The 26,835-nt window shown below is 39.9% G+C and overlaps 1 protein-coding gene across 3 annotated transcripts in view; it reads left to right on the plus strand.

Annotated features, from left to right (window-relative positions):
- The window catches only part of AFF2 (ALF transcription elongation factor 2), a 343,346-nt gene that overhangs the window by 270,095 nt on the left and 46,416 nt on the right, over positions 1-26,835 (plus strand). The window lies entirely within an intron of this gene.

A 26,835-nucleotide genomic window follows, 5' to 3' on the forward strand; every position in this document is an offset into this window, starting at 1 on the left:
AGGACTGGATATAATGTCACTCTAGACAAATGCCTCAGATCACAGTCCTTTAAGAAAGTGGCCAAATGGATTCCTTGGGAAAATGTGGGCAGGTGAAAGAATGATTTGGCTAAAACCTGATGTCATGCAATACTACGAAATACAGCAGTTCTGTAAGAGAGAAATTAGATTTTTGAAATGGAAAATGAATGCTTTTAAGAGTGGTCCATGTAATCCATGAACTGCTGTAGAACTGTGAGAATATTGGAACTGACTTCTTGCTTCGGGGAAGAAAACATTGCCTTCCTTGAGCACCCTTTATACTCTCTTCTTTTATAGTCCCTTAAAAAATTTTCAATAGAAAGCAATGGCATTTTCCCCAAACACCTGCATATGCTTAGATTTGCTGTAGATTTAATGACTTCCAGATACATGTTTTGGGATTATAGCTTGTGTTAAAATCCCGCTGCTTTTTATATTTTCAAAATATATTTGTTTTCCATCAGCCACAAGTTTGTTAACCAGAAAGACTTCTGGTGTTTATTGTCTTTTCCTGCCATAAAACTCATCTTCTCCTCAGAAGGGCATCTGACTTGACTTGGTACGGTTTTCTGTCCCAACCATCATTGGAAATGCAACCCATTAACATTTGATATCTTGACATTTCAATTGACCTCTCATTTGCAAAGCGCAGTGGTATTTTTCGTGGCCTTTTCATCCTTGATTATACATGGAATAGGAGTGACTGTTTCTACTGACTGCACTTTAAAAATATCTTTGTTTTACCAGCTGGAGTGGCACCTTGTTTTTCCCTCCCTGGACAGACCTTATTCTGCATGGAAGGTCTGAGGTCTAAGCAAGTTATGCAGAGCCAGAGGATTTTCTTATTGACTCACTAAGCGGGAGGGCAAGCAGGTCAGGCTCCGAGGGTCAGTTAATGTATGCTGTAATAGCAGTAACCATAAACAGATCTTTTGCTCCCGTTGGCAAAAGTGCAGGCCAGTGGGCTAGGTCTGCATGTTGGTTTGGTTTTAACCAGTCAAATCAGGCCCTTGTAACCAATAGAGGTACGAAAGGGGCGGTGTGCCGTTGGTATGCACGCTCAGCTCTTCCACTGCAGGGTATCTCCTCTCCTGTGTTTAAAAAAAAGAAGAAAAAAAATGTGTCATGTCTAGGTTGAAAAAGCCTCCCGTTTGTGGATAATTGTATGGGAGGATGGCCATATATACATATATGTATGTGTATATATATGTACATACATGTATACATAGACACCTTATGGACCATAGGTACCTATGGACATTTGTGTATGTGTACCTAAAGGACATTTGCTAAAGGACTTAAACCACTTTTAAAGAAACAGAAAGCCGAAATCTGCTATAACTCTCATTCTCAGTAAAATTTCCAAGCAATTTCCACACCGCCACCTGTTAGTCTCTGCTTCTAAACCTTCCTTCCCGTTGTTTCTCCTCAGCCGATTTCTGGCAAACTACTAAATCAGCTAGCACCAATTCAATTAGTTCTAAAAATCCATTACAACATAGTGCCTAAACTGCCTGCGCATATTCATTTCTCAAAGAAATTCATTCATATTTATGTTTTAATACTTTAAGTCTCGCATGCAAAAATGATCAAATCCCCAGTAGAAATCCAGGAAAAAGCCTGCTTACAGGCAATTATAGACAATGTTCTTTAGTCCCTGATCCTCCTAGTCTGTCCACGTAGGCATCTACACAGGTGCAGAGTTCGGTCAATGGGATCAGTTTATTGCACCAGCAATAAAGTCCCTCCAAAAATTCATGAAAACCTCAAATGCCACTGATTCTGCAAGCTGGGCCACATGGTAGAGTCTGTACAGACATACAATACTCACAGCAGGGCCGGCACCTGGAGTATCATCACTATGAAAACCAATACGCATATGCTACTGTTGGTTTCCAGTGAGTTTTATTGAGGGGAGGGCTACGTTTTCTCAACAGAATGTGAACTCTAGAAATGTTGCGAAGGATTATTTTACTCTTACAAGTTAAAGGTTAGTGTTGGAAATGGATTATAGAACTGCCGCTTTTAAACTGTTTGCAAAGAAATGCACATATTAAATCCTTTTTGATGATATCACATTAATCCCTAAATACTGATTTTTATGTAAATTTTGACTCTTGCAAAGCTCTGACAATTCAGCTATCCCCGTGTGGTTTTATCAGAGCTCAATTGCTCCTTTAGATCTTTTTTCCTTTTTGCAGTACCTTTTGCTTTATTCCAAAGTCATCACGGCAGCTGGAAGATGTAGTACTTTAGACATAAAATAATAAGTCTATTTAATATTTTACCTTTATTTTCTGAATTTGTTCCTCTGACACATCTTGTTAGATATATTTTTATCAGTCCAAAGGATAACCACAGTAGGGCTATTTTTATTTCTAGGGAAATGATGCATGATAACTACTGGCAGGGCCCAAAACAGTAAATCAGTCCTATTCCAACCACAGAATGTATTAAAAGTCTGTAGACTGTGGTAATAAGTTATAATTTAGTTGACTAGCAGTTTGTTTGGACTTAAAACTGTACAAATGAGTCACATTGCCTAAGTCCTGAAATATAAAATAGTTTGTGCTTTATTAAGGTTTTCAGCTACCACCACAACGGGTACCTAGAGAGAACACACATTTTTCAAATGGGCACAATACATTTTTATAGTGAAACGCTTCCGACTTGATTGTATAATTTATAGTAGATGGTTAAATTACCACACGTCCTGTGTAGTGCACGATGTTTGCTTACAAGACAATGAGATGAACAGACTGTGAGAGCTCATTCATCTAATCTCTTACAAATCTGAGCACGCACCATCAATACCAAGCACCGCTGGCTGTATCCAGCCACGAGGCGCCCCTCAGCTGCCAAGCCAGGCATGTTGCTCAGTAGCCATCACAGAACTTTAGGCAGCTAGAGAAACCTTCTCTTTTGTGTATTTTTATTTACGGAGATATGTATATGCCAGTTGACCAAAGCTAATCATGTGTTTGTGTAAAATTTGCCAGGAGTCTTGCAGCTTAACAAAAATAGGTATTTTCATTTTAACTGAGTCGCTTTTGGTTTTTTTCAAAACAACATTTTTACACCTTCATTGTGATACAGCTTGTCAAGATCAAATTTAGGTCCATTTTTTAAAGTTGCGAAAAAGTGAAAGTTTGAGACAAACAAAACCTTTTTTTGCCTGATTCCTCCTTTTGACAGAAAAAAAAGTTAGTTAAGGTCAATGTTTTTTTTCCAGTTTTAGCATGTATCTGCTGTTGATCAAAGGAGTACCCATTCTTCTCTCCTCACTCATGCTGTGGTTTTGATCATTTTAGATTTTATATTTGTCTTTCTGATTATTATTTTTAATTTTAAGTTACTTAGCATTTATTCAAATTTGCTTTGGGCATTGTATTAAGTAACAGCTGTTTTCTAACTACCTGTGATCTTTTTTAAATTAATGCTTTGAAAATGTGCTTCTGAGCAATTAAAATATTGCAACCAAGCAACAAATGCTAGCAAAATTGAAGAAAAGACCTGATCCTGGTATAAACGGGAGTACCTGTTCTGCTGGTTTCAGTACAGCTGGCCGAATCCAGCATAGGAACCAGCCTTCAGATCTCATACCCCTGAATTTCACTGTTATGCCGTTTCTGTGCTGCTGGAAGATAAATAACCAGAGCAAAACTGTAAGTAGTGTTAGTGTACGTATATGACTACATGGTATATCTAGGTTCTAGCATGTGCTAGACACTGTCCAGACGAAGATCCCTGCCTTGGAGAGCCTGGTAAGAGGCAGTGGGTAAAGTTACCAGGCAGCGGGATTTAACTGAGGCTGTCAACAGTATCTTTGAAATCTGTAGGCTTGTGTCTGCTCTCTTTTGGACTGCAAAACTCCACTAGTTTCACTGGCATTTCTCCTAATTTTACCTCGATGTGAGAAGGAAGAATGACGTTTCCTTGCTCTTCCTGGCTTGTGGCCTCGTGGTAATATATCTAGTAGGTTTCCTCTGCCTTGTGGGGTCATGAAAATAGGGCAGAATAAAGGTGGTCCTCCTTGCTATCACCTTTTATATACCCAAAAAAAAGTGTCTGCCATACAGCAAACAGTCCTTTACTTTAGCAGTGAGTAAGTGAAATAAAAGAAAAACAGGTATCTTTCAAGCATTTATTTTTTTTAAATACAAGTACAAAAAAATAATGATCTTGTGCTAAGTGAGAGAAGTAGAAAAAAAATCCAGTCATTTAGGATCGATAAATACGAAAGAAAGGCAAAAGCTAGATAATGTTTCAGGAAATAACACTGCTACAAGGTTAATTTTGCCTAGTACAACATTTCCTAGTATTGAATTGCCTGATATACTCCCTCAGGGATTGCTCCTGCGCTGGCAATAATCAAGGCTGATTTTATTGGAAAATCACCTCTGGATGAGAGACATACTCTAGAGAGAACTTTGCATGGGTACAAATAGGTTTTTGGTGCCAGTGCCATGTTGCCCAGGCCAGCACAGTTATAGTTCCCAATCTGTCTGTGCATTCAAGCAGCAAATTCATTAGCAACCCTTCTGGCAGGATAGAAAAATAGACATATTAGGGAAATTTACTTTGAATTGTTTTCAGGATTTGTTGGATAACAGTTCAGTAATCAAATTGCGCCTCCTAACAAGAGCATTAAATATTTTTATTAATAGTGGCAGGGAAGCTGCAGATATTCCTTTAAGTGCAGAACACTTTACCGTAACGCTCTGTGACTTGCAAAGATCATGGATGAAAGAAGAGATTAGCATAGTTGGAGCGGGGGTGCTTGTAATGTCGGAACTGATTTTTGTTTTGTGTTGTATGTCGAGGCTGTGTTGAGTCGCGTAACTCTCACATTACAGATGTAATGTATGTTCAAGTATCGGCTCATCCATCAGACCCTGCCAGTTTGCTGGCTCTTCAATTGTAGAAGTGGGCCATATCTTGACAGCGCTGTGCTCTCTCTAACTATGGGACCTAAGTTCAGATATACGTAGCGGCTTCCAGGCCTTGTCAAGTAGAAACTGAGCATATTGTAAACAGAGCGCGTTTTGCCTCCAGCTGGGAGGAGGGACACGTGGAGCGCCCGCGTACGAGGGCCCTCCGCTGACCTTGGAGTGACTTTGAGCGTGGGGAGGCTGGAGGAGCAATGGGAAAAGGCTGATTCAGAGAGACAGATGAGTGAGGAAGAAAAATCAAGGAGATTGGCACAAGGACGGTGGAAAAAAATCTTTCTAAAGAAAGCAGGAAAAATTTTTACACTCAAGGCCAACACCGAGCCCTTATAATCAGGCTCATCTGGCCACACACCAACAGCAGCAAGAGAAAAAAATACTGAATGCAGCTTGCAAGCTAAGGTCTGTGCAAAAACTAGTGTTCTGCAGTGGAAAAAAAGAACGTGGACTGAATTTATTAAAGAATAAATTACATTAAGCTCCAGGAACTGACAGGGTTAAAAATTGGGATTTTAAAAAATAATCTGTATACTCTGTTTCCTAATTCCTGTTGTCTTCATGATTGTTTCACTGTGAAGAGGAGAGCCACCCTTGGTATCAATCATAGTAAGCTATTTAGACACAGAAATAAGTGGCATATGGCTTAGCACTTTTGGGTCTAGCAATCAAGTAGCAACCTTCTGCAATACAACTGTAGTTCGGTTCCCAATGGGCTTCACTTTGATGATTAGATATATTGAGTTCCCTGTGTCATTCAACGACAGCAGAATTTCATACAAGTTGGTGTTAGCTTCCTCTCACTTCATTTCAATTTTCAATAACCAGTGTCATCACATGTAACAGTTTCTTCGTAATGGAACTTCATGTCGAATCAGATTTGTCTTTCAAGTGAGAGAGTGCTGTGAAAAGTCTTCTGAAATACTGATCTCTGGAAAAATTCTTACCACAGTGAAAACGGGGAGAGATTATTTATTTATTCCTCCTAAAGACGCTTAGGTGCCCAATCCCCAGATCGTTCAGGAATACTCAGGAAAAAAGCTTTAGTATTGCATTTGGGCATGGTATTAGCATTCTTTACAGGACTTACCCCAGGTGCTTGCTGAAGTCATTGTTGTGCTAGGTAAATAGAAAATATTTGTTCAGTCATATTTGAAACCGAAACTATGATATTTAAAGCCAAGTTCTGTGCAAGAGGAGTTATATCAGAGGAGAATTTGGACTTCAGATATTAATTGATCCCTCTGTATTTCAGCACGGCAGCTGTTAAATACTAACGTGCTTCGCTGACACAGAACTGCTCCTTTCCTGGTACTTGCCTTCTCTCCATCGGCTCAGCCCCTGTCCCTGGGCAGTGGAGAGGCATCTGTGCAGGCAGATGGAGGGAGCCAAGTGCTTTGCCCACTGGAGGACAAAGGCATGGGCCCTCCTGGAGGTCACGGTATAGGGAAGGGAGGGGAGAAACTCAAAGAGTAAACAGCCCAGAACATGCACCATGGTGAGCGTAAGCCTGCAATTCAAGTGTCTCCCAGTTCTGTCAGGGATATTTCTGGAGAAATCTGGTGTCTCGGTGAATCTTCTGGCCATGCCAGTGCTTGAAGCTATATCCTCCCCAATGGGCTGTGATCTCAGTTCTCTCTCTGGTGCCCCTTCTCCATAAGATTTCCAAAATGGAGGAACTCTTTGAAGGTCCACCTGTGTCACACAACCTGTACATTGAGATTCAACTGGCAGCTTACCATATAGCACCTCCCATGCATACGGATTGTGCCAGACAACGTAACAGCACAAGCAGTGTTTTTAAAAAGTAAATTCTGGGTCACACATTCACAATGAAGCACGTGCTGTAATTCACAATTAGTCTTAATATGCTGTAAGAAGAGCGACTGCAGGCGAATGTCTCACAGCTTTATAAGCCCAACATTTACCAAGCAGCAAAGATGATATGGCTGGCTGTATCACATATCCAAGACTGCCCATCCCATAGTTTTATTTCTTGGCAGTTTCCTACAATTTTGTGAAATATTTTTTTAATGTGACAAAGTCACTTCAATTACACAGTCATTATAAGTTTTGCCAAGGTTGACTATGGATCGTTTTGTGTTCATTAGAGCACAAAATTAGAATTTTCATTGCAGCAACTGTAAACAGCATTGGCTCAAAGGAGTCAAGCTTTTTTCCCTCCATAAAATCTTGGATAAGCTATAACTGAGGACTTCCATGGTTTTTTGACAGATTTTAATTTTTTTTTAAACTGCCTTCTGGGATGTTGGATTTTTTTCTTCTTCTTCCTAGCCCTTGATATATTGTTTAACTGAATAACCAGTTCCGTTCAAAATGATGACATTGCCACTATGTGCATGAGCAAGCAGGTGCAGTCAGTGTGTTTCTAAGGCTGTGAATATATTATTTCTTCAACTTCTTAAATGTTATAGCTTGGTGCTTGTCACTTTAGAGCCAGTCAGAGTTGTAAAAGCCATAAATGGTCTTCAGGAAATAAGCCTGTTTCAGAAAATACTTCATCATCTGCTTAAGTCCCACTAAGCCCCATTAAGCTTTCACTTAAGTAATCTCAGAGTTTATTACTTAAGTAATAATTAAAGTTTTTATTTAATATTGTCATGAATTTATGGATATATATGATTGAGTTTGCTCGTCATGCTGATGTAAATATAAAGAAATTGCATCAAAACCAATCATTTTATATATGCAAAAATTAAGCAAATAGGAAATAAATCCAGCACAGAGTGTTTCAAGCAATGGAGAAAAACCAGAAGGGTTTCCAGTAAAGGCCAGGCTTTCAAAAGCTGTCTGGAACAGATAAAGAATAGGACTACCTCTTCTTGTCTGTATTTAGAAAAATAAGTAAGATCCAGAAAAGCATCCTGGAGAGAAGGAGATTACATTTTTTGCTTGAGTTTTATTGTAATTTCTTTTAGGTTAATTTAACCTTCTTATTGCTGATTTAGCTCACTAGAAACAATAGTGTATTAAGTAGTGGGAGACTGCTTAGTAGAAAATACAACCAAAACGTCTCATCTGCTAGTTTTTTTGGGCTGAAGGTGAACCTACACTGCTCTACCTTCCTTCCCTGTCTCTTAGGATTAGGGAGTTTGTGCTGCTCCTCACTTGTGCTTCACTTGGAGGAATTTACAGGCTTTGTTTTTAACCTAATGTATATTTACAAGGAAGGAGAGACGACAGAGACTATTAAGAAAGTAGAGAAGAACTACAACAGACATCCCTGTCAGAGCTTGCACAGCAGCAATCCTCTGCCTTGCTCCTACAAATCCATGGAGTGCATGCTTCTCTTGGCATGTGGCATGCTCGTGTCTTGCCAATGGGATGCCCAGTCCTTAGCAATTTTTTTTTTATATATAATATGCCATGATAATGTCATTCAGGGTAAGATAAGTCAGCAAATGCACCAACAGGCTTTATCAGCTTATACCTCTTAGCAAAACCTGGAGCTACAGTGAACGGGGACAGCAGACATACAGCAAAGGCATATCTCTTCCTCTTAAAGAAATGTATTTAACAAGATTATGCACTATTTGCATTCCAAATTTACAATTAGCACCCCATGAACACACAATGAAATCATCCAAGTGGCAGATAATGTGTTAGATGTATGTAGTTAGACTTTTGTAGATTAAACACACTATTAGATATGTGGTAGCACAGCTACAGTAATACATTTTATAGAAATCAATGTAATCTGAATAGTATGAGAGCTCATTGAAATATGGTTCTCTTATTAAACCCGTGAAGTATGTATGTTTGTGAATGCATGTGTGTGCATGCAGGAATGCAAATTACTAAGTGGAAAGATTAGCAAATTGTGGATTGTGGAAGTCTTACTGTATACAGTAGAAAATTTTCCTTCAAAGCACATATAAAGGTTTGATTCTGCAACTTTATTCTCAACCCTATAATTTTACACTAGCTGGCATAAATTAGCAAGCTAGAAGTCTAAATATATGTCTGACATGCCTCTCAAAAGAAATAACAAGACAAATGCACATGGTGAAACAGGAGTAGTATGTGTAAAATATCTATGCTTTTCTGCACATAGGTTACATTTAAGTCAGGGAAAGGAAAGAAAAATCCTTCAACTGCAGTTTATCTGTGTTGTTTGTAGTCTGGAGTTCTCTGAATATATTTCTTTTTAACTTCAAGGACTTTCAGTCTGTAAAGAAACTGGCAATGCCAAGCGTTCCTTCTCTACCAAATGTGATAATTTCTGAATCCAGACAGTGGCTTACTTGCATTAATGTGCTCAGTGGTCTGGTGGAAATCAGTAAAATGATGACGCATAATGAAGGGGGAAGGCGGGCCTTCCACATTTATTTATTCTGGATAAATGGTGCCCATTAATCTATCAGAAAAATATGGAATTAGCAGGGAAGAAACCACAGTTGCAAATTTGGCAGTTGCTAGCATGCACAGATGGTCCTTCAGTGTTTTAAGATTTTCCAGTCTTTTGATATTGATACCAACATTGAAAAGTAACCCGTGTATTGCTAATGTTTATCTAGAATAGCCATAGGAAAATAACATTGTATATTTTGGATTGTTCAATCTCCTCTCAGTGTATTTGCATAAAGTTTTTTAATCTTAAAGGTAAACTTTTTATGCTCTGTCTGTCTTTGGTTATTTTAAGAAGCATAATTGGAGTATGATTTCCTAAAATAAGAAAGACAGCCAGTATATCCAGACAAAGGCATTAGGAAGAAAGAGACTTTTACATGTGAATTATGTTGAACAAAGTTTGCAGGTTGGTAGTCCGAATTACTTTCCTACTGTTACAGATGATATACTTCTTTGTCAAGCAGTGTTCTCAAAACCAGGATGTTGAGTCCCTCCTTGACAGAGTGTTGTTTATTCTTATTCTGCTGACAAGCACTGATTTTCTGTCGCTGTAGCTTCACTGAAGCTACGAATCTGACCCTGGCAATGTCTCCATTCAATGTTTCAGGGCATGAAGTCAAGAGGGAAGGATAATGTCATCTGCTTAATTTGCTTTGGGAATGTTTGGTTGAGTCTTTAAAGACCTTGTTGAAATATTTCACAGAGGAAATCACAGAATAGTTCTTGCCAACTTTACTTTGAGTTTATTCTCAGCTGATCCAGAGGATACAGTACTTTAATGACTGTTCTGAAATGTGCCTTCTGCAGCGCTGTAGTTGTGTACACAACCTGCATGTGCACAGGACAAAGACATCTTTTGACTACAAACAGCCCAAGGTGCTTTGTATGAAAAATCAGTAAAAACTGTTGGGGAAAAAATAAATTTTAAAAAAAATTGTCTCAGTTCATCACGAATTTTAATCTGGTGAAAAAATATCTGAGATGCAAAAGTAAGGTGAAAGTTTTAGATGTGTGACAGACACTGTATGCTGCTGTCTCCAGTGTGTCCAGGTACATAGGTCTCATTTATATAGATCTGTATGAAGATAGATAGACAGACAGATAGACAGATGGACAGTTAGGCAGACGGACAGGTAGATATGGATATCTAGATACAGGTATGCCAAACCTATAGGACATTAGGGCATATAGGTATGCTTCTAAGGCTTTTTTGTTTTTAAATAAAACAAGGCAAATGAACACTGTCTTGCCAATATCTACCAATGAGAGAAACATTTCTGAAGAATTAAATATTAGGTGCTAACGAGAAAATTTTCTAATTACTGTTCAGCAGAAATCTTCCTCAGCATCTGTGTGGATACCATAGAACAGACCTAGAAGCACCTTGCTGCTTCAGACAGTAGTTCCCATCTTTGATGCACATAGCCAGATTTCATGTACCACCTCAGACACAGAACTTGATTTTGTTTTACAAGCAGGGATGCAAAATGTAGAGTTTTATTTCCCAGCTTGCCAACAGCCATCTTGGGTAAACAGGTACTTTAACTTAAGCCGTACCTGTCATACAGGGCAGAAGAATTATGCTGTATATTTTGCAAGCTACACTTCTGTTTATTCATCCCAAGAGAATGATTGCCTTTTCTGCAACCACCTGATACTATTGACTGATGCTCAGTGTGTAATCCATTATAACCGTCTGATCTTTTTCTAGAAAACTACCTCACTGGTCATCCTCTACCTTGTATTTTTGCTGTTGAATTTTCCTGATAAACTGTAGTACCTTGCACTTGTCCACACTGAATTTTATCCTGTTTCTTCAGATCTTATCTCCACTTCATCAGGATCATTTTGTATTCTGACCCACCCTCCAAAATACTTGCACACCTTCTCACACGGGTGTTATTTACTAATTTAACAAGCATACTCCCTGTTCTCTCATCCAGACTGTCAATGGTATTCTAAAATGTCCATGTCTATTGTATAGCTACTGTGACAGTAGTTAGGCTTTAGTCTTGACAGATGTTTCTTGCCAGATCTATAATAAAAATGAGATACAATACTGATGATGATTTGGGCGATTTATGTGATCTATAATGGATAGCTTATCAGAATGGATCAACCCTTTAAAATCTTGAAATGGCTGCACATCTTGCAGGACTTCTTATGGAAGTTCGAAGATCCTGGAGGGTATGAACTTTCCAGCTTTTCTGCACGTATGTGAAACTTTCATTTAGCAAGCCACAAAAATGCACAAAAAACTGCAACGCATTTCAAAGTCCCTCAGCAGCAATTAAAGGCTCTGCAGCTCTGATTGTCTATTTGCTAACCCACCCCATGTGAATTTCATAAAATACTGCCCAGTGTCAACGTTCTTGCAGCACTGGCAATTCTTTAGTTTTATATGTTCCTATTTTGTCATGAAAATTGTATTGAGGAAAATCCCAAATTTCTTTCTAGTCTATGTGACATTTAAGAGACTAGTGCAGATCCTACACCATTGAGGGACAGAGATGCAAAAACAAAGCAAAAAAATGGAAGTGGCTGGAAGCAGAGAGAAAGAAGTCAGACATCAGGGTAGACTTAGAAATGAGCATGCAAGATTGTTGTTGTGTAAGCAAAAGCTGACCCTGGTCAGCTCTAACTAGTATTATCTTCACTTATTCCAGATACTGCTAGGGGAATTTCTTCATTTGTGTAATATCAACAAGCAATTCATCTAGACTTCACTCAGCAGTCATATACAATCATATCATCACTCATGCACATATTCCAAAATTCATCCACACGTTTCAAGAATGAAGCCATGCATCTAGTAATATATGTAGAGGATTGTTCCGGACATATACTCTAGCATACGTACTTCAGCTTCTCTTTTAAAAGGAGCCATTTAATTATTTTTTTAAAACATATAATTGTGCTACAGTCAAATGATCTTTTAATCACTGCTCTAAAAGTCTTGGTTGCAGGGTAAAGGATTCCCCACTCCTTTTGTCCTGTGTCCTCCACTGCAGTGAATTTCTTGGCTCCTTTCCCTAATTTGCCCACGTACAGGTGTCTAGAGACGTGAGTACTGCCTTCCCTCCACAAGCTGTCTCAGACCCTCACTCTCCTACTTTTGCACCATCCTCCAGGAGTACACTAGCGTTTGGGGAAAACTAGCACAGTTGTGTTCACTTGGATATATGTACAATGCTGTTCATATTTATAGCATTTGTTTTGCTCCGTCTTCTAAACAAAATGTCCTGGAACTCAGCTCCCAAGCTCTGTTGGGTCATTCTCCTGCTCCTTGAGTGTTCCTCACTGCATTTGTGCATACCTGATTATTTTATTTTGCTTCAACTGAGTTACCTGGGTCCATCTCTTAATTTCATAACATTTGCCAGAGTAAAGGCAGAGCCATGGGGTTGTGGTTTGGCCCAATAGAATATTAAGTGTCACTCTCTGCATAAAAGCATTTCTGACTCATTTTTATGCTGTAACTCCATCAAAGATTATTTTTTCTTGGCCCATAACCGTTGTACAATGATCAGCCTTTTAAAGAAAAGGGCATATCTCCAACTCCGAAGCCCAAAGAAGTTAGTTTTGTTGTCAGCTTTCTAGTGTACCCAGGAGAAAATCTATCCTCTGCCATCCTCGCAAGTGAGAACTCAGGGAACAATCTCACATTCATTTTTCCATTTAGGTTCCCAAGTGCCTTTGTGTATTTGCTCTGACCTTATGTTGGGAAGAGTTACAAGTTACTAGCAGTCATCTCCTCCATATTTTTTCTGTGACCATAATTCAGTGTAATGGAAACATTCCAAGACAATTAGAAACGCAGTCCATATAGCAACCTGCACTCAAAAATTCAGTGTAAAACACTAACCTTCTTTAAAGAGGCAAACCCCATCAAGAAGATGGGGTTATTGAAAGCCCTGAATCCGTTCTTCATAAGCTTTACACTTTGTTCGTATACTAGACTGCATCTTAAATATAAACCTATCATCAGGTTTAGCAAATCAATACCGTAAGAGTGTGAAATGGTCCCCAGAAATCTCCAGAATGCCATTTCACAGTAAAAGCAATTGAAAAAGAAGCTGCAGTGGAATATCTTATGAGATAGCCATTTAGATCACAAAAGGATCATAAAAGTCAGAAGCAGTTTGTTTGAAGCAAGGTTCATAATATAACCATACAGAGCTTGCTGGGAAGAAAGAGGAAAATTGCAAACCAATTTGTGGTTACAGCTTTTTCTGTCAATTCTACAGGGATTTAAAACTTGTAAAAGGTGGAACTTCTGCCATCTTACATTGCTCAACTAGAAAGAGAGAGCTATAATCATAGTAGCTAAACAAACACCAATTCTTGAAAGGCAATATAGTCTTCATTAACTTCAAAGCAATTAGCACTTCTTTAGTTCATTTACTACTGAGCAAGGTGGTGTCAGACAGTGGCATTTGTCAGTAATAATCTGAGCATCTTTTGAGGTTTGCCTTCCTATATTCTTATAATATTTTGTCAGTGACGTTTTGATACTTTCTCTTTATGCACAATAAAGGCACTAATGAAAGCATTAAAAGGAATGTTTCTGTGAGCAAGTGCCACCTGAGCATGCCACCCTGTTTCAAACATTTTGTATCAAATAACTACATATTTCTTAAGAGGTGATTGTGTCCCAGTGCAGGACAATAGGAGCAGAGCATTCTGGTGGAAGTCACATGTCAGAAAGCAAAAAAACCACCGTAAATAAATAAATCAATTCATTTTGTCACACCCATTCAATTCTACAAGTGTCTTGTACACACCCTTTGAATTAATATGTAATCTTTGTTCTTCAGTAAGAGCTAACAGATGCCCTGACTAACTAGAATGGCTCAGGTCAGATTTAAACAAATCCCTCCAATGGCTGGAAACTTAATTATGTTGCAGTTACAAGTCCTTTAATTTTTTTTTTTTTAAATCTTGATGATTCATGGTTGATTAGAAGCTAATATGGAGCCAGTCTACCTTCTTCTTTGCTTCCTTTTTAAAAAAAAATCTAGACAATAAAAATAGTTTCTGTTTATTCTTCTGCTAACATTTCTCTTTCAAGAGTGACACTGCTTTAATAAAGATATAGGAAATGAAATTCCAGCTATGTTACACTCAATCAGATTACTTCGGACAAATGAAAAGTAATACTACCTCCTTTAATACCATTAGAAGAATTGGTATTGCAGAATTCTTTTCAGATTGCAGTGCGCTGATGCTGTTTACCCTTTGGTGACACCCATGTGCTGTGTCGCTGGGAAATGTCTCAGTGGTGAGTTGTGGACACAGGAGGTGGAAGGCTAACGTGCTGCCATGCACTGGGAGCCTTCCCGTTTTCCTCACTGCTGCCACCATGGGTGAGGCTAAAGGCCAGGGCAGGGAGCATAGCCGGGGCTGGGGGAGAGCAAGGGGACTGTGTACACACGTAACTCTCATGCCTAGGGATGCTCTCCACAGTACTGTTTATGGACTGGGACACAGCCTTGACTCTCCTGCACGTCTCCAAGATCCAGGAGATTATGCAGGATTATTCAGTTATGCAGGACCAGATTCTAATTCCAGAATCTTTAAGTGATGGTTGTCGTAAAGAGTTCACATCTGTATATTGGAGTGAAAACATGTAGGCTGCATTTTTTCTGCTACCTTCTAGATGGCTGACCCTGGCCCACTGCAAGGAAGCCTAGCTAGCCAGCTCTGGGAGAACCACATGGGTGTTCGGTAGTGGCAGCACAACAGCTTTTTGCTGCCTGCCTCTGTGCAGTATTGCCAAAGAGTTCCTTCTTCATGCAGATTCACAGCCGCTGTCACGCTTGAGCTCCTCGGGCACCAGGCATGAAGCAGAACAGGCCTCCGACAGCTCTGCAGTGGGACATGCCATTGCCCCACAATCAGGCTAACATCGAGTTGTGTGTTTGATTTCCTAAGCTACTGCTGTTCACTCCTCAGCAGCTCAAGTCCTGGGTTGTAAAGCACTAAATGAGTGCTTGAAGTGATTAGGCGTTATTTATCTACATTTATGAACAATGCATTTCATTCATGTCATCATTTACTGCACATATTGGGAAAGTTATTGGGCTCTTTGGGCAATTTCTGTTCCAGGAAGTAAGTGTGGCATTTTTTTGTCTTACATAACCCTCAATTTATCTCCCAGAGCCTGCTTTCTGGATCACCACATTTTTTTTCAGTTTTGCACATATTCTTGTGTCTGAAACAAGGAGAAAAAATGCACATTGAAACATCTGTTCTAATCCATTTATCAGAGAGGGACAATTACAAATAGCACTTTACCAATTAATTAGTAACCTTATTCATCATATAAACTCAAATCATGCTAAGGCAGCTTCTTTTCCTTTGCATGATTTGCGCCATTTTTATCATCTTCTGTGACTGACGCTGCTGAAATATATTTCTCAACATGGCTGAGAAAGACAAAGGCAAATTATCTCTTTCCCCAAGTGAGTGTTAATGAGCAGGAGGCTGGTGTGCATCATCTCTACCACTTCTTGCAGTGTCCCTTGTTGCAGGCTGGAAAAAAAGAAATCTTAATTATTAAATGCCACTAGAAAATCCTTTGTCCTGGTTTGTGGGTAGCCAGAGCACTCTCGCAGCACAGGGCCATTGGTCTCTGTTAGCCACATCAGGAACAAGGTCAGTGCAGTGCTGCAGCTGGTGGGCCGGCTGGGCTAACCAGCATGTGAGAGAAGTTCACAGTGTTTAATAACAGCAGCAAATACTCCTGGCAACTTAAAATCGTCTGCAGGCTGGAAGCAAAGGGACACAGATGCCACTTTTAGCCGGTCTGTCATTACAGACGTAATGCACAGCCCTCAACCAGTATAAAGCAGTGTATCTCCGTTTCCTTCATTAGATCAGCATCATTTTATACCAGTGAAGGGTTTGTCCCATGAATCAAAACCTCTTCTGGCGTATCTCTATTGATTTCTTTGGAGTTACCCCAGCAGAGAATTTTGTTCCAAAGCATTGCAGAAATAGAGAAAGCTGACAAGATGAGAAGAGGGGCTAACAGCTGAAGCCATGAGGTACGACACATAGAGAGAAGACAGACAGTTTGTTGCTTTGGGGTAAGCAAGCTAATTCTCAAGATGAAAGATTCTTTTTTTTTTTTTTTTTAATCCTACTTATTTAATAGAATGTAAATAAAGGCTTGTCTTACATAGCTAAGCTTATCATAGCATTAGACTCTCCAAGTAGGGCCAGGAGTCACAGGAGTCACACTGGTGTAAATCCAAAACAATTCAACTTTAGTGAAGGAAATATCTATTACATTTTAAAAAATTGTTTATTTCTAGCTCAGTGTTAGGACTTCCAGTGAAAATAGACTTCTTATTACTAACATTTGCTTTAAAAGACAGCATCAGCAATGAGAAATGGGACTAAGGGACTATATGTCAGTGACATGCAGCTCTTGCTCATGTTCAGAGGTAAAGTTCAGCCACTTAACAGCCACCAGAAGGATTTTGGGAGATCTTCTCATAAAGCTGTGAATACTTTCAGTAAAACTGAACTGAAAGAAGGAAGAAGAGTATGATGTTTCCTTATGAAGTTGTGGAAGTTTGGTGTTTTTTCATTACTTTTTTGTACTTCAGTGCAGCAGCACTTTGGGGGTATGGTTTAGGATCAGCTCTAACTCTTAGTCAAGTTAACGTGAGCTGGATCAGTTTCTCCATGACATGCAGTTGTAGTCGAGTTCTATGTGGAAACAAGCAAATGTGATTGAACACATGCCGACACACGTCGTGTGTCCCAGGCAGCTACGGAGGGACCTTCACACTTCTCATTTTGCAAAATGCAACTCTTCAACCAGCATTTTTAAAAAGTCTTTAAAATGTGAAGCGAGTACAACTGATACAGAAGTGTCTGGCTGGCTTGTGAATAGCCTGAAATTACTTTTCTCTGAGATGCAAACGATACTGTTCAGTGCAGTGTGGGCTGATACAGATGATGACAGGGATGCTTCGAGGATCAACATCTGTTACCCAAATAGTCAGCACGGCCAGAAAGGAGGGCACATCTCTTAAGGAGATACAGGGTGGGCGTTTATAGGGTGAATTCCCCCTACGCTGTGGGAAGTGAATCTGTGACAAACTATCAATATGGAAAATGTGTGCGGGAGAGTTAGACATGAACATGTGCAGGCATTTAACAAGATATAAATGGTATCCTGGATGTCCCTGGTTGTATTTTACTGCAACAGCATTCTGCATTTAGAAAGTAGGAGAAACTGCTCTGGTAGTCTAGTCCGGTGGCCTAAAAACAAGACTTGAAATAGGAATCCTAATTTTCCATGCTTGCCTTTTTTCCCCAAAATCTCTGTAGACAATCTCCCCAAAATCTCTGTAGACAAGGTCAGACAATTCAGAACTTTCCAGCCTGTGTGCCAAGATTTAGACATCTTAAAAATCCTTATAGAAACAAGAAGTACTATTTCGCTTGGGATTTGGTAAATTGTTGTGGGAAATGCACAGGAATTTGGAATAAGACATTTTGTTGAAGACTTCATATATTGAATAAATGTATTAATTGTTCTTATGTATGTGTAATATATACATCCTAGATGGCACGCCAGTGTGCAGAAGAAAATCACTCTAATAGTTACATCACTGCAAAACCTAGATGTAGAGAAGAGCCTGGAAACTCTTAGCAGATTCTTCTTGGTCTTTTTGTGAAAGCATGTGAAAAACAGATAGCTGTTGGTCATGCGTAAGAACGAGGAAAATTCTAGAGTAGTCTGAAAAATTGTCAGTTTTTACAGGAAAGAAACAGAAACATATGAATTCAGCTATATTAAGTGCTTTTTCATAAATATCTCCAATCAAATGAAGTATTTTGACAGTCTTGAAAACAACATACTTTTATTAAATTGATCGAAAGGTTCCATTGGCTTTGCATTGCACTGCGTAAGACATCCCTCATAGACAGGATGCAGCCAACTTAAAGCTCTCAGCAGGGACTGCACTCGGGGCTTAACTGATTACATAAAACATTTTAAGTCAATTTAATGAAACAAAATATTTCATTGCGGATGAAATTAACTCAAAATATTTTATTTGAATTTTCCCAATAGAAATGTGTTACTTTGGAAGGGAATTTGAAATTTTCTTGCAGGTAGTAATGCCAATTTTAATGAGAATTTGTTTTTGTCAGCTTATCCTGGGGGAGAATTTCTAAGGGCTCTACTACGTTTTCCGTAGAAGAGCTAATTAGGATTGCACTTCTCAAGTCCTGCTGGGGGGAAGATCTGTGGTACAACCTTCTGCATCACCAACGGAGCACCAGACCCTCCAAATAAGTTATAATAGATTGCAGTACTCCTACCTGACTGCAAGACAGGATCAGGCCATGGGCCTCTGCAGGTTTATACTTGGGGCAGTGCCTTTAGGTGATTTAGCTTTGCCAGCAGTGGAGGGGTGAAGAGCACTGCAGATGCTCAGCTGCTGTTCAGCAAAGGCAGCTGGAGCTGATGTGACTGAATAAAGAGGATTCTTTCAAGCCCATTGGGCCCAGGGTGATTACTGAACACTACAATCAGGGTCTTTTACCTTTTTTTTTTTTTTTTTTTAAGTTTGATTGCCCTTGCATGAGACTGGAAGGCAGAGAAAGGGCTGTGGCAGTACAGATTCCTATGATCTCCCCTTGCCATGTAATCAGAAGAGCTCTGCAATTGAATATTTCACAATAATCACTGCATTTTCAATGGAGATGATATAAAAGCAAATATCAAGGCCTCTGGCTGACAAAAGCAGAATACAGAGGGAAAATATGAAAATAGCAACTTACTTCAGCAATAAAGAGAGTATATTTTATACTGCAGTTTTTCTTTTTGTTAAATCATGACTTTCTAGTAAATGACATCCCAGAAGATATTTATCAAAGCAGGAAAGCACTAGAAAGGAGCACCCTGCATTCACTTTAATATTTCTCCTTTTCTTGTGACATTTTCTTGCCTAGAGATCTAATTCCATTAAATATGTACATTTTTGACTGGAAGACTTCTTCATGTATCTTTCAGATGAATCTTAAAAGTACATAAGGTCTGTAGGGCAGGTTTTTTTAAGTGCAAATGAGGCGCACAGTAGAATATTGTCTATGAGGCTTTTCAAATTATTTATACTCCTGCAGTGCTTTACCTTTCTCTTTCTGTGATAATGATAAGGAAGAAGTGAGACTCCAATGCACCTTCTGTGGAACACTGTCAAACAACATTAGTCATATTTAATATCTGACATGCAGGAACTTACTTTGGTTGATCTCCATTTTTATTGGATTTATTAGACGTTATCACGTCTGTAACTTTCTCTGATCCCATAGCGCATCAAAGTGTTAAAACCCGTTAGGCCCATGATTGGTCAGTGTTAGAGCCCCGTTACGCTCTTGTGGATGGATATAAATTAACATTCCCTCATTAAGCCTACTTTGCAGTACATGCGAATCTGCTGTAGGAATAATGACAGCTAAATGCTCTGTTGGCCCCCAGCCATGCCCACTTGTGCCGTTCTCCTCCTCCTCTGAAGCTGTGTAGAGCTGGGCCATGACAGTGCTTGGAAAGACACACTCTCCAGGTCACTTGGGCGCTGTAGAGGGTGGTATGGGGTCTGACTAGGTGGCTGTTTTCCCCGCACCCCCTTTGAAACAATGACCTTATGTTGTGTTAGAGGCCACTGTGCTCTAAGAGCTGCTGCTTCAGATTTGGTATAAAGCAAAGGTCCCGGCCATTTGCAGTCATTAAAGATTTCATTGCTTTCTTATAAGAATTTGAGTTGAGGATGTTAATCCTGGTGTCCAAGCCAAATTGCTACTTAAGTAATTATAATCTGCCTAAATGTCTGCCTGTACTGCTGCTAGTGTCACCCTCCTCCCATTATCTCTGAGCACCTCGAGCCTTATTTCAGATCCCACATTTGAATAACTTATCCTCACCATCACGCAGTAGTCTTAGCTGTGCTTTACCAAGAAATATACAGAGCTATGCTGACATAAAGATTGGGATGGTAAGACGTTGCTTTCTCTGATTCTGTTGAGAAGACGTTCAGTGAATTAAACTTCTGCAGAGGAGGGAGGGTCTTCAGCAGGAGTAAGGAGTGACAGAGTGATCTGTTAAATCTCTCTAGCAGGAATCTGAGAGCTGAGTAAGTCTTTCCAAAGCTTTTGCTGGGCCAAATATTTATACCTTCCATAGTGTTACCTAGCTATAATAGCTCCAAAAAATCATGTGGTGAAGGGCTATATGAAATATAAGGCTATCTTCAGTCCACAAACTCTGGGCTACTCATTCCTATCCTAACAAAAGCATCAAGTTGTTCAACAGAGCCTCTCTTTCTCCTGCGCTGGCTGTGGCTACTTGTGTGTTCTTGTATCTCCTCAGCTCTCCTCTCAAGACCTCCTAGTTCTTCTGTCCTGTTGCAGACTTTGTCTTGCTGCCCCTTTCATCAGTTACTTCTTTAGACTCTTGTTTTCTCTTTTCTCTCTTGGGCTCTTCCTTAAAGCCACACTTGCAAATAATCTCTTTTTGTGTTTAATGTCTCCCACATCTGGCATTGTGGGTCTTGCCTGGTCCAGCACTGCGGCCGTACGTCACAGTTTTGAGGCGTGGCGTGGAGGCCTGTGAAGGTATCCCCTACACAAAGCAGGTGCTCACACTTACCTTCTTTTAAAGGATAGAGTCTATTTCCCCTCATATGTTGTCCAGCTTTACTAAGAAGAAAGAAATGGCTGTGGCAAGTTATCTTGCCTATCCGACTTAAATATCTGTTCTCCTTCAGATGATGAGCAGCTCCCCTACATGAGAGCAGCAGCTACTAAGCTGAGCAAGGTCCACAGAAAATGTCTTTCTCCTGAGTCTCTCTTATTGTTGTACAGAAGTGCAAGTGCTGTATGTGGGGATGGTTGCACTAAGTGCATATATATACAAGTTGAACAAAATACAGCAAAAATCAGTCTCAGAGGCTTGAAGTATTTCTCTCAGAGCTGATACTTAGCCTTTTCCAGGAATTTAGTATACTGTTTGTTTACAAGTTGCAGAATATAAATAAGCCTAATTTATGGTCACCACTAAGAAAGCCTCAACCCCAAATAATTGACACCAGTGTATTAAAACATGGCACGCTCCCAGTGAAAAACAGTACCTGTATACAAACTCTGTAGCTTTGTGGTTGCTCTTGGAGTTCAGCTCCATGTTAGACTTGGAGCTTGAAAGCCTGGGCGTAATTTTGGTCTCCACCTTCCCCAACAAAACTCCTTTTGTTTCTCATCCTTTCATATGTTGTTTGGCTGTTGAACTTCATTCAACGTGTAATCTGCTATGATAATATTGCCTTCACCTTGAGTTTCTGAAGTGTTTTTGGCCTCATGAGTGCTCTTAGCTTCCTTTGCCTTCTCCTTCACTTTTTTTCCTTTTCCTTTTTTCCTTTTCCTTCTCCTTCTCCTTTTCCCTCTCCTTTTCCTTTTCCAATGTGTGGCTAATTGGTCCCACATCTGAAAGGAAATATCCACTTCTGCTCAGATTCCTTCTGGTTCCCTTGCTGAAGGAGGATACTGCCATTCATCACTGAAGTCAGACACTGTGAATAGGATGCCGCTTTGTCCCTCACTGCCAGCTCAACTCCCTTTAGAAGTCTGTAGGCTTATCCTATGTAAATATGGTCTTCTCCAGTGTTGCCAGCCAGTTTCTAATGTAGTGAAACCCTCAGCCCTGCAGCCCACTGAAATCCCAAGCCTTCTTTCTTGTAGGCCTGTTTTCCCTGAAGTTCAGGAAAGTGGTTGCCTTTCTTTAATTGTTGGTTTGTTGTATGGGATTATTTCCTCTTCCCGAGTCTTAACTCGACTTTCAGGTAGCACTAAGGTCTGCTGTTGTAATTGCACATGGTTTTGACAGGGATTATTTCAAAGAATACATCATCTAACTTTGGTTGCTGCAAGTTTTGAAAAATCATATTGCAGATGTTGAATTATATCTGAATCTTTTACCTGCTCAAGGAGTTCTTGTGCCTGCTGACTTCTGCAAAGTGTCGTCTGATAGCATCTCCCATCAGCTCGATATATTCCCAGAAGTACTTGAACTGTGGCAGTTTTAGTTGCACTGCAATCAGTGTCGGGGGGCGGGGGGGGGGGGGGGAAGTACCTTTCAGTTTAACACTGAGACTGCAAGAACTTCCCCTCCATGTTTCCTTCCTTTGGGCTGCCTGGCTGCTGCTGCTCTCCACATACACACTCCATCCCCAGATGTTTTGATAACATCTCTGCTGATAAGTACTAGCAATACATCAACAAATAAAAGTGCAGAGTAAATAATCACTGTCAGCAGAAATATATAGTCGAGACGGCACGTTTTGAAATATGCAGAGGTGAGAGTCTGTGATTCCTTGAAAAGCCAGGACCCACGTACACACTGCCATATGGCTGCAGGCACCTATGGGATCCAATAAGAAGACTGTCAGCAGTTTTTCATTTGCACTCACATAGCAGGATGCAAGGTGCATGCATCTCTTCATGTCTTCCATGTAAAACATCTGAAGACAACGGGTGAGGCATGAGCAAGATAAATACACGGCCAAGCCCCAAAGAAAGAAGACAGACTGGTGCTAGGACTAAAAATTAAATTATATTTTATGCTTAACGGCCTACCACGGGAAACTGGTTGAGAGGGGGAATGATGCTAAGTATGAGAAGCAGTTCCTTCTTTTCTCACAAGGTTTTCCTCGCCTGAATCTCGTCAAGCCAAAAAGAGCTTCTCTAAGGCTTCTCGTCCCCCCTAGATAACTGTTTTATCCTTGTTTTCTTTTGTTCCTACTTCCACCATTGATAGCAGCCTGAGGGGAGAGAGGGGGGGAAATATGTTGCTTCTGCAAAAATCATTGTAGGAAGAATAGCCAGAACATAAATGATACTGTTTTGGCTTCAAAAGGGTAAGCAGGTGTCTTAGGAGTCCCAGAAGAGCGATGTGCAAGCTTGTACAAACACCCTCCGAATCACGCCTGTTTGTTATTCACACAAACAGAGCTGAAACCGTCTGAAGTCCTCAGTTCCCAGAATTCAGATGGTGCACAATGGCTCATAATGAACAGCACCTGTGCTTACCTCAATTACTACACAGAGCTGAACAACAGCAAGAAGGGCTTTCAAGAATATATTTTCAATAATAGATTTAGTTATGTCTTTCATAATTGGATTCAAAAGCTCAAAATTTCATTTTGCAACTTGTTCATGAAATTTGTATGAAAAAGTCTGGCGTTTATTCAAAAGAAATACTCTATGAACAAGAAATTGCAAAACAGCCAACTGCTGGTAACTAAGCAGCCAAATTATAGTCCAAGCACTTGGCAAATACACCGTCTTTTTTATTATTTCAGTAATTGAATTTCTGTTAAAGCGTGGAGCATAATTTAACATCAGGAATTTATTTATAATACAATAGTGTTTCAGTAATAAATGCATTATTATTGTCACTTTTAATGGAGTCTTATGTATTCCCTCAGAGACTATGTGGCAGACTCTGAGACAACCACTGCATCAGTGTTGTTTGTAGACAATTGAATTAATTGGAGACAGGGTCATTAACTCGACCTGAATACCTCTGATTGCTTCTGTAAATAAGGTTAGAGAGCAAATGGCTAATCTTTGTTGTCATTATAGATTCTTTTTACATTTTCACACTGCCTTGTATATTAAGATCATTGTGCTAAGCAGCTTTTCAGGCTGTTGTCGTGTTTACAGTATTGTCTTGCATGGCATACAACCGTAATTGTATCAGACTTACATTTCATTTCCCATATCTATGTAAAACATGATACTAGAGAGAGACCTATTCTGAATTGCAGCACATAAAAACCATTGGACCAACAAATTAATAAACCAAAATGAATAAGCTGTAGCATTAAAAAATAATCAAATCACAAAACAAAAGTTGATTTTGTTTGCTTTTGTTTGAAAATTCCAACCTGCGAGACTTGCCAGGCATAATATAGTAAGTCCATTACTCATTTGGGAACATGACCTGCAAGGCCAGCTCTGTGTATACCAGCCTGTGAGTTAAACGTTATCCGGACTTTTGGCATGGGTTTTCTTGGAAAACAAGCAGCAGGCTGTCATTTAAGCACAGATAGAACACAGATATTTTTCAAGGAGAGATCCAAAAAAAGGTTGTGAGCACGCTGTTCCATTTCTCAACAAACTTAATAAAGAATGTAGCCTGAAAGGCCTAGGAAGGCATGCGTCAGGAGCAAGAGACACCCTAAACTTGAGAATGAGGTCAGGTTCACACTGAACTCAGGGATACCAGCTTGTCATCACTCCCATATTCCACCATATACTTAAAAAAACACATTGCTTTCTCAGAAACGGTCTTGTAAGTGGAAGAAAACAGCTGGCAGTGTCTTATAATATGCCTAGTATCTGCATGTATTCCTTTCATTCTAAATTTATATTCAAGATGGGCTTGAACCCAAACCCCAGATATGCAGTGTGAGTTATCCAAACTCTGGAGCCAAGTGTGGGATCCTGAGTCCATCTGTAACCTAGACGGTAAGTGGTGTTTTATGAATTTAGATTCAAAAATAACAGCCTCTCCACTTCAAAACTAGCAAGTACAGCTTTCAGCTTCAAAACTCTGCCCATGTCAAACTCCCATTGACAGTCTGTTGGTGCAGGAATCCAGCCTGGCTTGAGCGTGGTAGGAGGAACATGCTGCCACACTATGTTTTCTCTCAGCAGCCTCTGCACAGCTCACTTACAAGAACATTTAGGAATGTTGTTTCATTTAAAACGCAAAGGAAGAAACAAAGCATTGAATAGATGCTAAATTGTTCCAGGGTTTTGAAGGCATCATCTGAACTTACAGACTGGCCTTGTAGGTTTTGCTCTGCAAAAAAAGAGAGAGAGATCAGCCAAGCAGTATTACTACTGAGCAGGATCCAGCTTATTACTGATCTGAAATTCAGGGTGAGCCTTTTAGGTCTGGGCCACAGTGTCTCTGTCTCTCCCTGCGCATTTGCAGGGGATGCAAGCACTGGTGGTGGTCACCTTGGAGCCCTGCTACAGAAGCAATCAGTCCTGCTCAGCCTCTTTGACCATTTGTGCTCCCTTCTACAGCAGGGCCTGACTTTTGAGCTCTGTCCTTGGTTAATTTAGCTTTATTGTCTATGACATCCCAAACACTGCAGGCAAAATTAGAGAGGGTGGGGTTTTTTTTAATTCTAATGCAGAAAATAAGTCATTACTTCTCTAATTCCCTGCTAGTAGAGTGATATCTTGCTGCTGATTTTTGTCATTAATGAGCAAGAGAGCTTCAGGTCTCATGTAACACGCAACCACCATGCCACACTAGAGCATTAGGAAATTGAGGCTGTCTGGGCAGATGTGTGAAGAATGCATTTGCACTTTACTAAAGGGATGATTATCAAGTTGAAAACAATAAAAAGTTCAAGGGAGATCGAACTTTGCCTATTTACCTCTGTATCCATGAGGGGTTTGGGTCTTCCTGACCTTTGCTTGTTGGCAGATCTTCAACAAATCATTGCTGATACAATAATCCTTCATCAGTCTGAGGAAAAATGGATGGTGGTAATGTTGAAAAATCCATTTCTTGTAACTCAGGAATATAAGTGTCCGGAATGAAAGCTTCTTTAGCTGGAAGTTTTTTAAGAAGAAATAATTTAACTAATCCTAAAGATCGAAGTTATTTTGTCCATATTGAAAAAACAGACAAAATGTCACTTTTTTCAGCACCCCATTGACAAAACCCACTTTATACTCAGGATTATGGTCACTCCACTTCTCTTTTCCTGAACCCCTCTTGGGGAGTACCGTGTTTGTCCACAGTCCTTTCCAGGTCAGACTTTAACTGCCTCTGCCAGGCATCCCAGTTTCTCTCAGCCTAGGTTAAGAAAGTAGGCAGCATGACAGACGGGATAAAGTACTGAAGTAAGACTTCAGGAAGGCATCCAGTGTTGCAACTGTTACTTCTGGCAATCCCAGTTAGTCTTTCCCATTTAAATCAAAGCTGGCTCCACACTTGTCCTCAGCATGCACACAGGCAGTGCAATCCTCTTTGCGGTGTTTTGACTTGACTCCCTCAGAGCTCCATCCAGAAGGTGCTGAGCACCACCAGCTCCCTCTGGAACACATGGCAACTCTGTTTGCCCACAAGATCCCAGCAAGTAGGTGCGGAAGCTAATAGGATCTTCCCTTTATTTTGGTGTTGATGAAAAAGGCTGAAAGGCAAGATTTTCAACCAGATAAGGTTAAAGAATTAAAGATTCTCTGTTTTCTTTTGCTGTCATTCAAAATAACAAGCACAGAAAATTCTGTTTAAAATAGCTGAGCCTTTTGACTTAAAGGGTTTTCATGTCGAAGATTTAAGATGTCAGGTTTAAACATGACACTGATAGTATTAGGCAAAGTATGAGAGCAGATACTTGTAGTAACTGTCATTTTTTCTGACTGTTTATTAATGGCCTTTTGTGATTTATAGTGA

The sequence above is a fragment of the Gymnogyps californianus genome, chromosome 9, assembly GCF_018139145.2.
Source record: "Gymnogyps californianus isolate 813 chromosome 9, ASM1813914v2, whole genome shotgun sequence".
NCBI lineage: Eukaryota > Metazoa > Chordata > Aves > Accipitriformes > Cathartidae > Gymnogyps > Gymnogyps californianus.